Source organism: Leucoraja erinacea, chromosome 7 (assembly GCF_028641065.1).
Source record: "Leucoraja erinacea ecotype New England chromosome 7, Leri_hhj_1, whole genome shotgun sequence".
Classification (NCBI taxonomy): Eukaryota; Metazoa; Chordata; class Chondrichthyes; order Rajiformes; family Rajidae; genus Leucoraja; species Leucoraja erinaceus.
Window position 1 is genome coordinate 30,823,901 of NC_073383.1, and position 15,526 is coordinate 30,839,426.

The 15,526-nt window shown below is 42.2% G+C and overlaps 1 protein-coding gene across 2 annotated transcripts in view; it reads left to right on the forward strand.

Moving 5' to 3' along the window:
- psmd14 (proteasome 26S subunit, non-ATPase 14) overlaps nt 1-15,526 on the forward strand; it is an 82,107-nt gene that overhangs the window by 23,254 nt on the left and 43,327 nt on the right. The window lies entirely within an intron of this gene.

The window sequence follows — 15,526 nt, forward strand, 5'->3', positions numbered from 1 at the left end:
ATCAGTCCCCGCTTTAACAATACCATTGACTTGGCCTCCACTGCCGTATGTGACAAAGAATTCCACAGATTCACCACTATCTGGCTACAGAATTCCTCCTCATCTTCATTCTTAATGTCTCTGAAAAGTGGTTGCAATTGTGCATCCTGTATTGGAATTCTCTGCGGGACATGCTTTAGTACAAGTGAACAAAAAATGAAAAATAATTCAGTTGTAACGCATGTTTCCATTGCACTCATTGGATATAATGTGATTGATGAATTAGGGAAGGTAGATGCAAAATGGTGGAGTAACTCGGCGGGTCAAGCAGCATTCCTGGAGAAAAGGAATAGGTGACATTTCAGCTCGAGATCTTTATTGAGACTGAGAGTCATGGGAGAAGGAAACTAGAGGTATAAAAAGGTTCAGAACAAATCAGAGCTGGCACTGATGACCAAGGAAAGATGGAGCTCACAATGGTCCATTGTTAGCTGTGAAAGAAGTGATAATGAAGGGATATCTGGATGCAAACAGTGGAACTAGCAATTCCTAAACACTAGGGTGGTGTAGGGGCAGAGAGAGTGGGAATGCAAGGGTTACTTGAAATCGGAGAAATCAATATTCATACCTCTGGGTTACTTTAACTCCCCCTCCCATTCCCACACTGGCCTTTCCATCCTGGGTCTCCTCTATTGTCAGAGTGAGGCCTATTGCAAATTGGAGGAACAGCAACTCACATTTTGCTTAGGTAGCTTACACCCCAGCGGTATGAACATTGATTTCTCTAACTTCAAGTAACCCTTGCTTTCCCTCTTTCTCCATTCCCTCCCCCTTCCCAGTTCTCCAACCAGTCTTACTGTCTCCAACTACATTTCACCTCTGTTTGCTTTGTTGTTACCTTCTCTCAACTGACAATGATCTATGTGTAAGAAGGAACTGCAGATGCTGGTTTAAACCGAAGATAGACACAAAAAGCTTGAGTAACTCAGCAGGACAGGCAGCATCTCTGGAGAGAAGGAAAGGGTGACATTTCGGATCGAGATCCTTCTTCAGAAACAATGATCTATTCTACATTTTCCTTGATCTCCATTCCCTTTGTCCTGTTTTCACACATTACTCATCCATATCTATATACTTCCTGATCTATGTTCCTCCCACTCCCCTGACATCAGACTGAAGAAGCGTCTCGACCCGAAACGCCACCCGTTCATTCTCTCCAGAGATGCTTCTTCAGAACACTATTTGCATTAGGTGGGTTATAATGCGATTTTGATCGGGATCTGGAGAAGCATTACAAAGTAAATTTCTGAATTGGCAATGAGGAAAAATAAAAGTTGTCTTGGGGGAAAAAGAAGCAGTCGAGGCCAAAAAATACTTGTTTCCATAGACACCGGTGTCTTAAGAACACAGCTGCTAGTTTCACTGCGGGTAGCCACTGATTTTGACAAGCAATTGCTTCCATTGACACTTGATCATCTATTGAACAATGTAAGGTGCAACCTTAGTATTTTTATTTAGTTTGCAGTAACAAATATAAACTTATCGCTATTAAAAAAGACCTTTATTTTTGAAAATCTGGCGTAAAAATAACTTTATTACTGCGAGCCTGAAACTCTCTCATCCACTAACCCCTTTTTCCCCATTGACACAATTATTTTTATAAAGTGATTTTCGCCAGGTTTCTTAGGAATGCAACTTTCACATTACAGCAGAACTACGTGTCGTGACAGAATCAAATTGCATAAACATGTTGGTGAATCTCGGCATTCTAATCTATCCAGATATAACTAGGGAGCGAGTTTGGGGTCTGAATATTGCTTAGTGAGCATTTTGTTTCATGTAATGAAATTGATTACTTTTGTTTGGAGATAAACTAAAATATCATTCTTTAGGGTGGCACAGTGAAGCAGCGGGTAGTGCTGCTGCTTCACAGTGCCAGAGACCCGGGTTCGATCCTGTCCTCGGGTGCTGCCTGTGTGGAGTTTGCACATTCTCCCTGTGACTGCGTGGGCTTCCTCCCACCTCCCAGACATGCAGGTTTGTAGGTTAATTGGCCCTCAGTAAATTGCCCCAAATGTATAGAGAGTGGATTTGAAAGTGGGATAACAGAACTGGTGTGAATGGGTATTCGATGGTCGGTGTGTACATGGAGTGTCTAAGAGCCTGTTTTCATTGCTGTATCTTTGAACTAAGTTAAACAAAACAAATTTTTCCTTGGGTTGACACCCCCCTAAAACTGGTAATTTGATTAATGATTTCACTGACTGTGTGAATAAATAAGTTTATCTGCTCTTATTAACAAAGAAATAATTGTGTTTCTGTATTGCCTTTTAGAATCTCAACACATCTCACAGTAATTTTTGAAATGTAGTTTGTGTTGCAATGTAAGAATTTGTACTACTGTAATCAAACTTGTTCGGTCTGTCCTAATAGTGATCGGTTAGTGAATATTGTATACAAAGTCCAAACTAGATACAAATGCATTTGCTACATATTGTCTGATTAATCTCATATCTGTATCAGATGAGTCCCATTATGTGGATGTCTGTGAAATATGAACAGACAGGAGGTTTTCAAAAAGCTCCTGTATGTGATATATAGTGCATGACATGCAGTTCAAGCAGAAATCCTTTTGAGCTTGATGGTTCTTAAAATTCTTGGCTCTTCATGACTTGCAGCCATGCCTGATCTTGAAGAATTAAATGTCACGTTACATTTTAAATCATGAATTTAATCCTCATCTGTGAAGGCATTTGGTGTTCTTTTGAAACGTGTTTTCTATGTATAACATTTGTATTTCTTTGAAAGTTTAATTTTGACCTCAGCTCTAAAATAACGTGCTCCCCATCTGCTGCCACGGTTTTTTTCCTCCACGTTTGCACCTGACATTTGTACAGGTTCTCATTGAGCTTGCGGTCCGGCTGCTTTAGTTATCCCATGAACGGGGCTGTAAGTGGTGACTTGGTCTTGGATGATGGATCCTGAAGACCTGCCTCTGGAGTGCCCAAATGGCCCTTTAACAACTCACTGATGTTAAAGATGTTTAAATTATAATTTTTAATGTGTTTGATTATCAGACATATAAACAAAATAATCACAAAGGATGTTGCCAGCACTCCAGGGCTCAAACTATAGAGAGAGGTTGGGCAGGAGGATGAGGGATTTTCTTACAGTTGTGTATACAATCATATGAGAAATAGTTAGGGTGAATACATAGTCTTTTAACTAGATTTAGGGGCATCAAGCCAGAGGACTGGTTTATGGTGAGAGGGGAAAGGTTTGATAGTAACCTGAGGGGCAGCTTTTGCACATGGGGTGGTGGGTATATGGAACGAGCCGATAAATGAAGTAGGTGAGGCACTTGGACCAGTAAATGGATAGGAAAGGTGTAGAACGTTATGGGTCAAACATGGGTAGGTATGGATGGGGCAAGTAGGTTATCATGGGCAAGTTGGGCCAAAGAGCCTATTTCCATGCTGTATGATACAAATGGATATAATTATCATGTGTACTGACAGAACAATGAAATTCTGACTTAACAGGCCTGTAAACACAATGCTCATAGAGCACATATTTATAAAAACAAAAATCAAAAATAGACCTTCATAATTAAAAGAAAATAGAATAAATATATTTTAAAATCAACCATTCAAAATTAGTTGAAAACAAAAATAAAGAATAATAAAACACTTTAATGTCTAGCTTTTTGACCATGATTGGTGATGCTAGTTGAAAAAAGACACAAAGTGTTGGAGTAACTCAGTGGGTCAGGCATATCTCTGGAGAACATGGATAGGTGATGTTTCTGCCCTTTGCAACCTGAAACATCACTTATCATAGAAACATAGATAATAGGTGCAGGAATAGGCCATTCGGCCCTTCGAGCCTGCACCGCCATTCAATATGATCATGGCTGATCATCCAACTCAGTATCCTGTTCCTGCCTTCTCTCCATACCCCCTGATCTCTTTAGCCGCAAGGGCCGCATCTAACTCCCTCTAAAATATAGCCAATGAACTGGCCTCAACTTCTTTCTGTGGCAGAGAATTCCACAGATTCACCACTCTCTGTGTGAAAAAAAAATTCTCATTTCGGTCCTAAAAGACTTCTCCCTTATCCTTAAACTGTGACCCCTTGTTCTGGACTTCCACAACATCGGGAACAATCTTCTTGCATCTAGCCAATCCAACCCCTTAAGAATTTTGTAAGTTTCTATAAGATCCCCCCTCAAACTTCTAAATTCCAGCGAGTACAAGTCGTGCCTATCCAGTCATTCTTCATATGAAAGTCCTGCCATCCCAGGAATCAGTCTGGTGAACCTTCTCTGTACTCCCTCTATGGCAAGAATGTCTTTCCTCAGATTAGGAGACCAAAACTGTACGCAATACCCCAGGTGTGGTCTCACCAAGGCCCTGTACAACTGCAGTAGAACCTCCCTGCTCCTATACTCAAATCCTTTTGCTATTATCGGTGTTCTCCAGAAATGGTGCCTGACCCGCTGAGTTATTCTAACATTTTGTGTCTTTGTTTGTAAACCAGCATCTGCAGTTGCTTGTTTCTCCACCGGAATGTGGCCCTACTTTATATGCCATCCAAGTGATCCACAATGTCCTGGGGGTGGATGTGTTGTATCTATCCTTTCTGCTTTGCTTGAGCTTCACTTTTAGACTTGGTAGTGAGTTCTTAAGTGCAGCAAGTTGTCAGGTGCTCTAACAGCTCATATCCAGCCTGTTCTTGGCTTACCTATGCAATGCACAGGTACGGAAGTGTGGCACAGCGGTAGAATTGCTGCCTTACAGCGCCAGAGACCCACCTTCAATCCTGACCATGGGTGCTGTCTGTACGGGGTTTGTACATTCTCCCTGTGACTGTGTGTTTTCTCCGGGTGCTCTGGTTTCTTCCCACACTCCAAAGACGTGCAAATGTATAGGTTAATTGGCTTCTGTAAATTGTCCCTAGTGTGTAGGATAGTGCAAGTGTACAGGGTGATCGTTGGTCAGCGTGAACTCAGAGGGCTGAAGGGCCTGTTTCCATGCTATATCTCTAAACAAAAACTAAACTAAAGTCAGATCAGCTACCCTAGGAGATTTTTGCCCTCAGCCAGAGATGGCCCAACAAAGTTTTATTTAAATCCACTGGATTACAAATGCTAAATTAACAGATACATCTGTTTCTAGTTTGAACTGCTGGTGTCTGTAAACAGCTGGTAGATAAGAAGTGGTATCTCAATCCTCTGCTTTTAATTATGTTTCTAATGTTGCCCTAATTGTTATTAATTAGATGCTGAAGTAGCTAACTAATAAATTATGTTAATTGCACAGTCTGAAAAAGGGTGCTGACCTGATCCGTTGTCAGTCATTTCCCTCCACAGATGCTGCCTGACTCGCTGAGTTCCTCCAGTACTTAGTGTTTTGCTAATAAATTGTATTGATTTCCATACGAATCACAAACGCAGTGCTCCTTTGAGAAACTGAGGTGGCAGGGGGTAAATAGATGCCTGAACTTCTTTTATGTTGAATTGCTAAAACAAATCTAAGCACTGGATATTTAAACAGGTTTTTAATCTATGAAACTGTGACACAAAATATCTTGTATATGCCTGCAGGTGATCAGACTAATTCCCATTGCCTAAATGCACTGAACTTTATTTACATTTTCATGCACACTGGACATAATTTCAAAGGAGAATCTGATTATCAGTATTAAATTGTGCGCTGATTTAGCTGTCCGTTTAATTAGATTATTGATAACAGCTTTCAGCTAATAACATTCTTAGGGGCTGTGTCCACAAGTATCCTATTTGCAATCTCAAAAATCCAAAATGTTGACGCAAGTAACTGCAGATGCTGGTTTACAAAAAAGGCATAAAGTGCATGATTCTTCTGTAGTACTTGTGACTTGTTTGTGATACATCATTCACATCCAACATCTCTCTTCCAATAGGTAGCTCTAACTCAGTTGCATTTTTGTTCATCAAATCATAGCCAGGGAATGTCATTAATAGCTTATTTTCCAAACCTTTGGAGATGTCATGATTAGTCCTTTACCGTAATCTTTCTCAACTGCATCCCCCTTTGTTCAGATAATTGAAAGGTCTCGGTAACCTTCCACAACTTTATTTCACCATTCAGCTTCAGTAATACCTTCCAGTGGTTGTGTTGTCGACAGTTTGTCCATAGTCCAAATTCAACATCTAATTGAAGGGGGACAAGAGATTCAGCTTTCACCCTTGCCCATGTATTTGTCACCAATCCTCATGTGGGTAAGTGGCACAAAAGTGAATTGTGATTTTGCAAGAGGTTGGATGGAGGAGGTATAGGCCAGATAACTATGGGTGTACAGTAGATCTTTGGAAGAGGCAGGGTGAGAGGAGGTGTAGTCCAGGTGCAGTTTACTTCCCCTTTGACTCCCACACTTTCCTGGACTACACCTCCTCCCACCCTGCCTCTTGCAAAGCCACCATCCCGTGAATCTGAACAAGATTCCCGATTCGAAACATCACAATCCGTATTCTCCAGAGATGTTGCCTGACCCTCCAGCACTTGTGTCCTTCTTAATCAAGAATGTTTCTTCCTTAGGAAATCAAGTCAATTTGAGTTTATGTTCTACTTCAATGAAGGTTTTAACTGTTCATGCTCTGTTGTAACAGTTAAGGCGTGCTTGTGTCTGCAACAGTTACAAAAGTGACCCAGCATAATTCCACTTCCACTTCCATCTGTCGTCCACCAGGGCAGAATCACAAACTACATTTAAAAGCTACGTGCATCTGTGTACCTTTTAAATCTAATAAAGGATTCTACCCACACTATTTCACCACACTTCTGTCTTCTTTGTGAAAATCATTTCCGTTTCTATCCTCCATCCTTTCTTCCAATTACTTGACATCTGCCTTTACCTTAATTTTTGTCATTTCTAATAGACTGTTGTTGCTGAACACTGCCTAGAAAGTTCATACTTGCCATTCATTGCGATAACCGTTCAAGTTTAAAAAAAATCTTAAAACTGTCAATTTTGTTTCTGTTAGAAATAATTTTCATGTGTCAAGATGATGCATTGAACAAGAACAAGAACTGTATTTAAATAGAGCATAAAGGAACACTTCTGGTATTCTGCAAGGCCCAGTTCTGTGACCTATACCAGTTCTTAGAATTGGCACGGTAGTTGTGCCTTCTGCCTGAATCATTTAAATGGCATTTTGTCGAACTGGGATGAATGTGTTGAACTTGGAGCATCTAAAAATTTAACAACCTGGCATTTTTTTAAACCAAAATATAAATTTGAATATTTCTTTTTTGAACACCCTTTCTTACATACATTATTATTATTGTAATATCAATTTCTGAAGTGATGATTAGGTGTTGCTGTTCAAATTCTGTTTTAAATTTGTATTGTTCTCGGTGTCTAGTAAAGTAAAATCATGATCAATTCTCCCTTTTGCATTACCTTCAATTGCCTTCAATTACCTACGATAGCATTACGACCTACTACGACCTACCTCGACTAAATCTACGAGTAAAAAAAATATTGCTTTTTTTTCTACGGCAGCCTTTTTTTACTTGCTGACAAAAACGCCGCGAACTAACTCAAAAGTATCAAAATATCAAAGTATCCTTTATTGTCATTCAGACCTCTCAGTCTGAACGAAATTTTGTTGCCTTGCAGTCATACATATAATAAAAATAACAAAAACACACAATAAACACAAATTTAACATCCACCACAGTGATTTCAACAGGCACCTCCTCACTGTGATGGAAGGCAAAAAGTCTTAAAGTCTTTGTCTCTTCCCTCCTTGTTCTCCCTCTGCGCTGAGGCCTCCGATGTTGTGACCCCACCGGGTGATGGTAAGTAAGTCCCGCGGCTCAACCGTGCCCCGAGAACGGGCCGGTTCAAACTCCGCGGCCCGGGGTGGTCGAAGCTGCCGAAGCTGCTGCCCTCCAGTCCAGCGGACGAAGCTGTTGTTGCAGGAGCTCCGGAAAAACAGGTCACCAACCTGTGACCTGCGAGCTCCTGACGATATCGTCCACTGGGCCTGCGGCCGAACCTCCGAAGTCGGGTCACCGCCGGAACGCCGCCACAGCTCCGAGTCGGGCCGCCGCTGTAATGCCATCAGAGCTCCGAGTCAGGCCGCCGCCGGAACGCCGCCACAGCTCCGAGTCAGAATGCCGCCACAGCTCCGAGTCGGGCCCGAGGCCGCCAGCTCCGCCATTAGGCCTCAGCGCAGACGGAGACGGGGGACACGACAAGAAAAAGTCGCCTCCCCCCGAAGGAAGAGACTAAAACCCTGTTTCTCCCACCCCCCCACACATACACAACCTAATAAACTAAATTTAACTAACTTTAACTAAAACAGACAAAAGAAAACAACAAAAAAAAGAAAAAACAGATGGACTGCAGGCGAGCCGCAGCTGCCAGGCAGCGCCGGCACTTCTAGAATTGTGTATATTTAACTGAGGCCTCGAGTACGCAGGGACTACTCTCGAGCATGAAGGAGAGTTTCAAAGACCTCCTAGGACCTCGTGTCGACCATGCTGCGAGTATGAGTTGAGGGCAAACTCTTCTAAAGTCACGAATTAGCTCCCTGCAGTGGGACAGGCCCTTTAAGATGAGCATTTATCAATGTATTTGGTGATCATTTCTATTTATATGTAACCTTTCGTTTGTGATTGCTAAAAGCAAGGTGGTTCATATTTGGACAAACTTGTGATTAAATGCTCGGATTCATTAAATAGTAGTTCTTAGACTTGGCAAAGAATTTAATTTATTCTGCCACTGCTTGTTTGAAAATCTTGATCTCAAAGATGAAAAGGCCAATTGTTAACACATTTTATTATCCAATCCTTGTTGCTATGAAATTATAGTGAATTGTTGTATTCCTTAATAAAGATGCTCTTTATTGATATCAAAAGTCAGATGTACCAAAAATGGAATAATAAAATATACTTGCAGCAACATAACAGGTCTGTAAACACGATGCACACAGATAATGTATAATAAACTAAAATCTAATAAATTAATAACCACAATGCCAGTCCAAAACTAAAGAACCCTAAAGTCATTAGTGCAACCAAAGATGGTTCATAGTTGAGGTTAGCATGGTGCAGTGTTCAAGAGCCTGATAGTTGTTGGAAAGAATCTATTCCTGAACCGGGTAATCATGGTTTTCAGACCTCTACCTTCTTGCTGATTTCTTGGGACTTTTTCTTCTTAATGACAGAGGAAAGATAGAAGCCGACAAAGCAGAATTCTTATGGTACCATTTCCTTCATCCAATAATGATGCATGAACTAGACTACTTGCAATGTCAGAAAGGCAAAGAATATCAGTTAACATGAGAGTCAAGAATATTGAATTGTCAGATGTACCAACGATGGAACATTGAAATTCTTAGGTGTAGCAATGTGTCTTGCCTGTAAACACAATACTCATAGATAACATATAATAAACAAAAAAATCTAATATATTAATAACCCTAATGCGAAAAAAAACAAAGTCCCTCGTGCAACTAAATACAATCCATAATTCAAGTCAAGTCAAGTCAAGTTTATTCGTCACATACACATACGAAATGTGCAGTGAAATGAAAAGTGGCAATGCTCGCCGACTTTGTGCAAAAAACAAACAAACAAACAAACAACTGCAAACAGAATGGAACAGAATCACATATTCTTTTACATATTAAATATTGTGGGCGGAAGGAAAAAGAGGAAAAAAAACAGCAATTAAAAAAAAATACAGTAGAGTGGTACAGTAAAGTTAGTCCCTGGTGATATAGTTTACAGTCCTAATGGCCTCTGGGAAGAAACTCCTTCTCAACCTCTCCGTTCTCACAGCATGGCAACCGACGCGTTTGCCTGACCGTAGCAGCTGGAACAGTCCGTTGCAGGGGTGGGTCTCCCATGATCTTATTGGCTCTGGAGTTGCACCTCCTGATGTATAGTTCCTGCAGAGGGGCGAGTAAAGTTCCCATAGTGCGTTTGGCCGAACGCACTACTCTCTGCAGAGCCTTCTTGTCCTGGGCAGAGCAATTCCCAAACCAGATTGTGATATTTCCGGACAAGATGCTTTCCACAGCCGCTGAGTAGAAGCACTGGAGGATCCTCGGAGACACTCTGAATTTCCTCAATTGCCTGAGGTGGTAAAGGCGCTGCCTTGCCTTACTCACGAGTGTTGCAGCATGTGATGTCCATGTCATATCCTCAGAGATGTGGACTCCCAGGTATTTAAAACAGCTCACCCTATCCACAGTATCCCCATTTATCCTCAATGGTGTGTACGTCCTCGGATGATGTGCCCTCCTAAAGTCCACGATCAGCTCCTTAGTTTTTTTGATGTTCATGAGGAGGCTGTTGTCCTGACACCAGAGTGCCAGATCAGCCACCTCCTCCCGGTAGGCCTTCTCATCGTTGTCTGAGATCAGGCCCACCACCGTAGTGTCATCAGCAAACTTGATTATCGAGTTGGAGCTGAACCTAGCCACACAGTAATGTGTGTACAGGGAGTACAGAAGGGCTGAGGACGCAACGCTGGGGGGATCCTGTGCGCAGGGTGAGGGACTTCGATGTATTCCCTCCCATCTTGATGACCTGGGGCCTGGCGGTGAGAAAGTCCAGGGCCCAGGCACACAGGGTTAGTTAGCGTTTTATTGTGTTCAGGAACCTGATGATTACTGGGAAGAAGCTGTTCTTGAACTTGTCGGCACATTTTCAGACTCCATTATTTTCTTCCACATGGTTTTAGTAAGACGAGTACATGGCTAGGATGGTGTGGGTCTTTGATGATGCTGGCTGCCTATTTGAGGCAGCTTCTTCTTCTTCTTGCTTATGGCGGGCACAGCCTAAAGTTGTAGGTCAAGGGTACACATCCAGTCCAGGACAGCACCAGTTGCTGGGTGGATGGCTTTGATGCCACCGATAAAAAGCTTGTTTACTATGTGGGACGGTCTGGTCTGGACGTCTGCAGTGGCAAGCAGGGCTGTCTGTCATCCCCCACTATAGGAAGGGGGATGATCCCCTCAATGATGGGAGCGGATCAGTACCTGTAATGTACCAGGCAATGTCCATCACTCTCTGCTACATTGGCGACTGCATTGGTGCTATCTCCTGCAACATTGACAACTGCATGGTGCTACCTCCTGCACCCATGCAGAACTCACTGACTTCATCCATTTCACCACTAACTTCCATCCGGCACTCAAATTCACCTGGACCATTTCCGATATCTCCCTACCGTTTCTTGACCTCACCATCTCCATCGCAGGTAATCAACTACTGACCAATATCTACTACAAACCCACTGACTCCCATGGCTATCTGGACTACACTTCTTCCCACCCTGCGACCCTACCCCCCACTCCCAATTCCTCCGTCTATGCCGCATCGGCACTCAAGATGAGGTGTTCCAAACCAGGGCATCGGAGATGTCCTCATTCTTTAGGGAACGGGGGTTCCCCTCTTCGACTATAGATGAGGCTCTCACCAGGGTCTCTTCTATATCCCGTAGCTCGGCTCTCACTCCCCATCCCCGCACTCGTAACAAGGACAGAGTCCCCCTTACCCTCACCTTCCACCCTACCAGCCGCTATATACAACAGATAATCCTCCGACATTTTCGCCACCTCCAACGGGATCCCACCACTGGCCACATCTTCCCATCTTCTCCCTTTTCGGCTTTTTGCAGGGACCGCTCCATCCACAACTCCCTGATCAATTCGTCCCTTCCCACCCAAACCAACCCCTCCCCTGGTACTTTCCCTTGCAACCACAGGAAATGCTACACTTGTTGCTTTACCTCCCCCCTCGACTCCATCCAAGGACCCAAGCAGTCTTTCCAGGTGAGGCAGAGGTTCACCTGCACCTCCTCCAACCTCATCTATTGCATCCGCTGCTCTAGGTGTCAACTGCTCTACATCGGTGAGACCAAGCGCAGGCTTGGCGATCGTTTCGCCCAACACCTCCACACAGTTCGCATTAACAGAAACCGATCTCAGCACCATTCTGTATTCGACCTTTCTGTCCTGGGCCTCCTCCATGGCCAGAGTGAGTCCCACCGCAAATTCGAGGAACAGCACCTCATATTTTGCTTGGGTACTTTACACCCCAGCGGTTTGAACATTGACTTCTCCAATTTCAGGTAGTCCTTTCTTTGTTATAGTACCTTCCCCTCTGCTTCCCATCTCTCCCACAGCCCACTGTCTCTGCCTCTTCCTTTCTTCTTCCCGCCCCCCCACCCCCACATCAGTTTGAAGAAGGGTCTCGACCCGAATCGTCACCTATTCCTTCACTCCATAGATGCTGCCTCACCCGCTGAGTTTCTCCAGCATTTTTGTCTACCTACCACTCCATGATGCAACCAGTAAATATGAGAAAAACAGGAAAGGAAATTTAAGAAAAATGAAATCTCAAGTGCTGTGGGGTTTAGGAATTGATGGTGAAAGTAATTGTTCCTGGTTTGAAACGCAAATGAGAGAGTTAAAGCTGAAATTTCGTCAGTTTCCAAGTTGCCTTTAAAGTTCACAGACCCTACCTATTTATCCAGTTAAAAAAAATGGCAATCACAAAAGTAAAAAAACATCACAAAATAAAATATTTATCATTTATTCGTGGGAAAGAAAATGTATATCAGATGAAGGAAAAATAAAATGTAAGTTCAAGAAGATAATAACCATTTAAAGGCATGGTGAGAATTGAGGTGCGTGATTCACTGTGAAGTTGATCATCGTAGAAACCTGGATGCATGACACTAAAATTAAAACTATTGTAGTTTGAGAAAAATAGGTTTTGCCTGTTTTGTGGAACAGGAGGTGCTGGAAACAGTAACAGCATCTGTTCGGAGACTGAATCTGATTTCCAATTAGAAGGTGTTTTCAAATCATCAGAATTATTTTTAACCATTGGCCATTCGCAAAGTGTGTCACGGTTTAACGTTCCCTTTCCCGACTGCATTAGTTATGGAGAAAGGGTCCTCTCACAACCCAGCATAATTGCACACTGGAGTCCTCCGTTAGGTTTAGTCTTCTGGAAGGCTCAGATGCATTTAAGGAATTTTGGGAAGTCACCTCAGATAGAAGGAAGCCAGGAAGGAAGATGTGGAACATTAATATTAAAGTTATAGAGTCATACTGCAGAGAATCAGACCATTCGGCCCAACTTGCCCATGTCCACCAAACTGCCCCATCTACGCTAGCCCTCGTGCACTCGTTTGGCCTATATCCCTCCTTTCCAATCCATGTACCAGTCCAAATGCCTTTTAAGTGTTGTTATAGTACCTTCCTCAACTACCTCCTCTGGCAGCTTGTTCCATATACCCACCATTACTCTGTGTGGTAAAAGTTGCCCCTCAGCTTCCTATTAAATCTTTCCCCTCCCACTTTTAACCTATGTCCTCTGTTTTTTGATTCCCCTACTCTGGGTAAAAGACTGCATTTGCCCTATATTCTCCTCATGATCTTGTACACCTGTCTATAAAATATTCCCTCTATCTTCCTGCGCACCAAGGAATAAAGTCCTAATGTTACATGGTCTTTTTCCCAGAATTATTTTTCATTTTTGCAGTGCTATGGGTATACAGCAAGAATATCTCAAAGTGCATGAAGTGGTCTGTTGTGCAGTCAATGAACTAAATATCTAGAATTGCTTGGAAAAGTGCTTAGTTTAATTTAGAGATGTTATGCGCAAAGAGGCCCTTCGGCCCACCGAGTCCGCACTGACCAGCGATCCTCGCACATTAACATACTCTAGGGACAATTTTACATTTTTATACCAAGCCAATTAACCTACAAATCTTTGGAGTGTAGGAGGAAACCGAAGATCTCAGAGAAAACTCACGCGGTCACGGGGAGAACATACAAACTCCGCACAGACAGCACCCGTAGTCGGGATTAAACCCAGGGCTCTGGTGCTGTAAGGCAATAGTTCTACTGCTACGCTACCATGCTTCCCAGACATTATAGTTGGATGAAAGATGTGTGGACAAGAAAAAGCCAGGAGTTGTAATGGATATTTTCACAATCTTTTGAAATGTTTTAGAATGTTAGTTATCAAAAAGGTCACTTGCTCTATTTGAAGTATCAGTGATTCAAAGGTGGCATCAAATTCAAACTTGTTACTAGTAAGAAGCTTATTTATAAATTTCTTAAGCAGGGGATTCGTAAAAATATGGAATATTATGCTACAGAAAATGATTGAAGCTTCCAGGGAAAAGTGGATGCAGATTTGAAATGTGAAGATCCAGTGCCATGGGAAGAGAGTGGGATCAAATGTTCTGGGTTTTAGATTGATCAGGAAAAGAGCTGGCACAAACATAATGAGCCAACTATTTTCCCCTTTTATTAAAACTTACTTTGATTACGTGAATAAGGTATATGATGAGGTGACACAGTGGCACAGCGGTAGAGTTGATGCCTTACAGAGCCAGAGACCTGGGTTCGATCGTGACTCCAGGTGCTGTCTCTACGGAGTTTGTACGTTCTCCCTGTGATCCCGAGGGTTTTCTCCAGGTACTCTGGTTTCCTCCCACAATCCAAACACGTGCAGGTTTGTGGGTTAATTGTCTTTGATAAAATTGTCCCTAATGTATAGGGTACTGTTCGTGCTGGTTGACGTGGACTCGGTGGGCCGTAGGGCCTGTTTCCGTGCTGTATCTCTAAAATATAAAATCTAACAATAAGAATTTGGTACACACCATTTGGCTGCTGATGTCGTTGATGTCTTCTGGGGGATAACATGTAGACATTGAATGGTTTGCTTTAATTTGCTGATGATATTTTTGATTATGTTGGCATGCTTAACAAAGAGAGAGATCAGATATGTCTAGTAATACATAAGATTGCAATTTCCAATTCTTAACACTTGTGAGTCACTAAATGGTTAAACCGAATTACACAGGTAGATATTTGATATTTACTTCATGGTGATCTGATTTGGTTTATTTTTAGATCTGATTTGCTTCATTTTCAAACTAGATGGCCAAAGAGAACTTTCTTGCCAGTTAGTTGGTATTTAAGGTTCAATCAGATAAGGTTCAGGTTTTGTGAGTACTATTAAATTGTGTCATTAAGGTGCTGAGTAGTGCTGCCTGTATGAATCAGTGATAGCTGCATATTGCATTAAATTCTGGATCCGGTATGAAAATCATCCTGACAATTTAACGAAGTTTCTTTTGTTTAAAGTAAAACTGAAAGTACATAAATTTGTACTCTGGTATTTGTGATAAATGAGCATTAAATATTTGAAGAGCTTTATTGTTTAAGTGGCCTGTAAGACATCTTGAGGTATATTTTGTTCACAGCTGTTACACCTCAGGGATGTTGGTGCATTTTCACAGCTGTAGCTCGGGCTGTTCTTGTAAGTGCTCCCACATCCCTCATTTAGATATCTTTTAGTTTGTAACTGCAGAAGAAGGAAACTGTTGTTAGCTGCAGTAAGGATTATTCATGTTAGATCAGTGGGATCATTTACACCATTGTTTTAACCACAGGTATTGGCAAATCTGACTTTGGACAGATGTGACAGGGCATCTTTCTAATGTGGCATTCTTTCTGAGCATT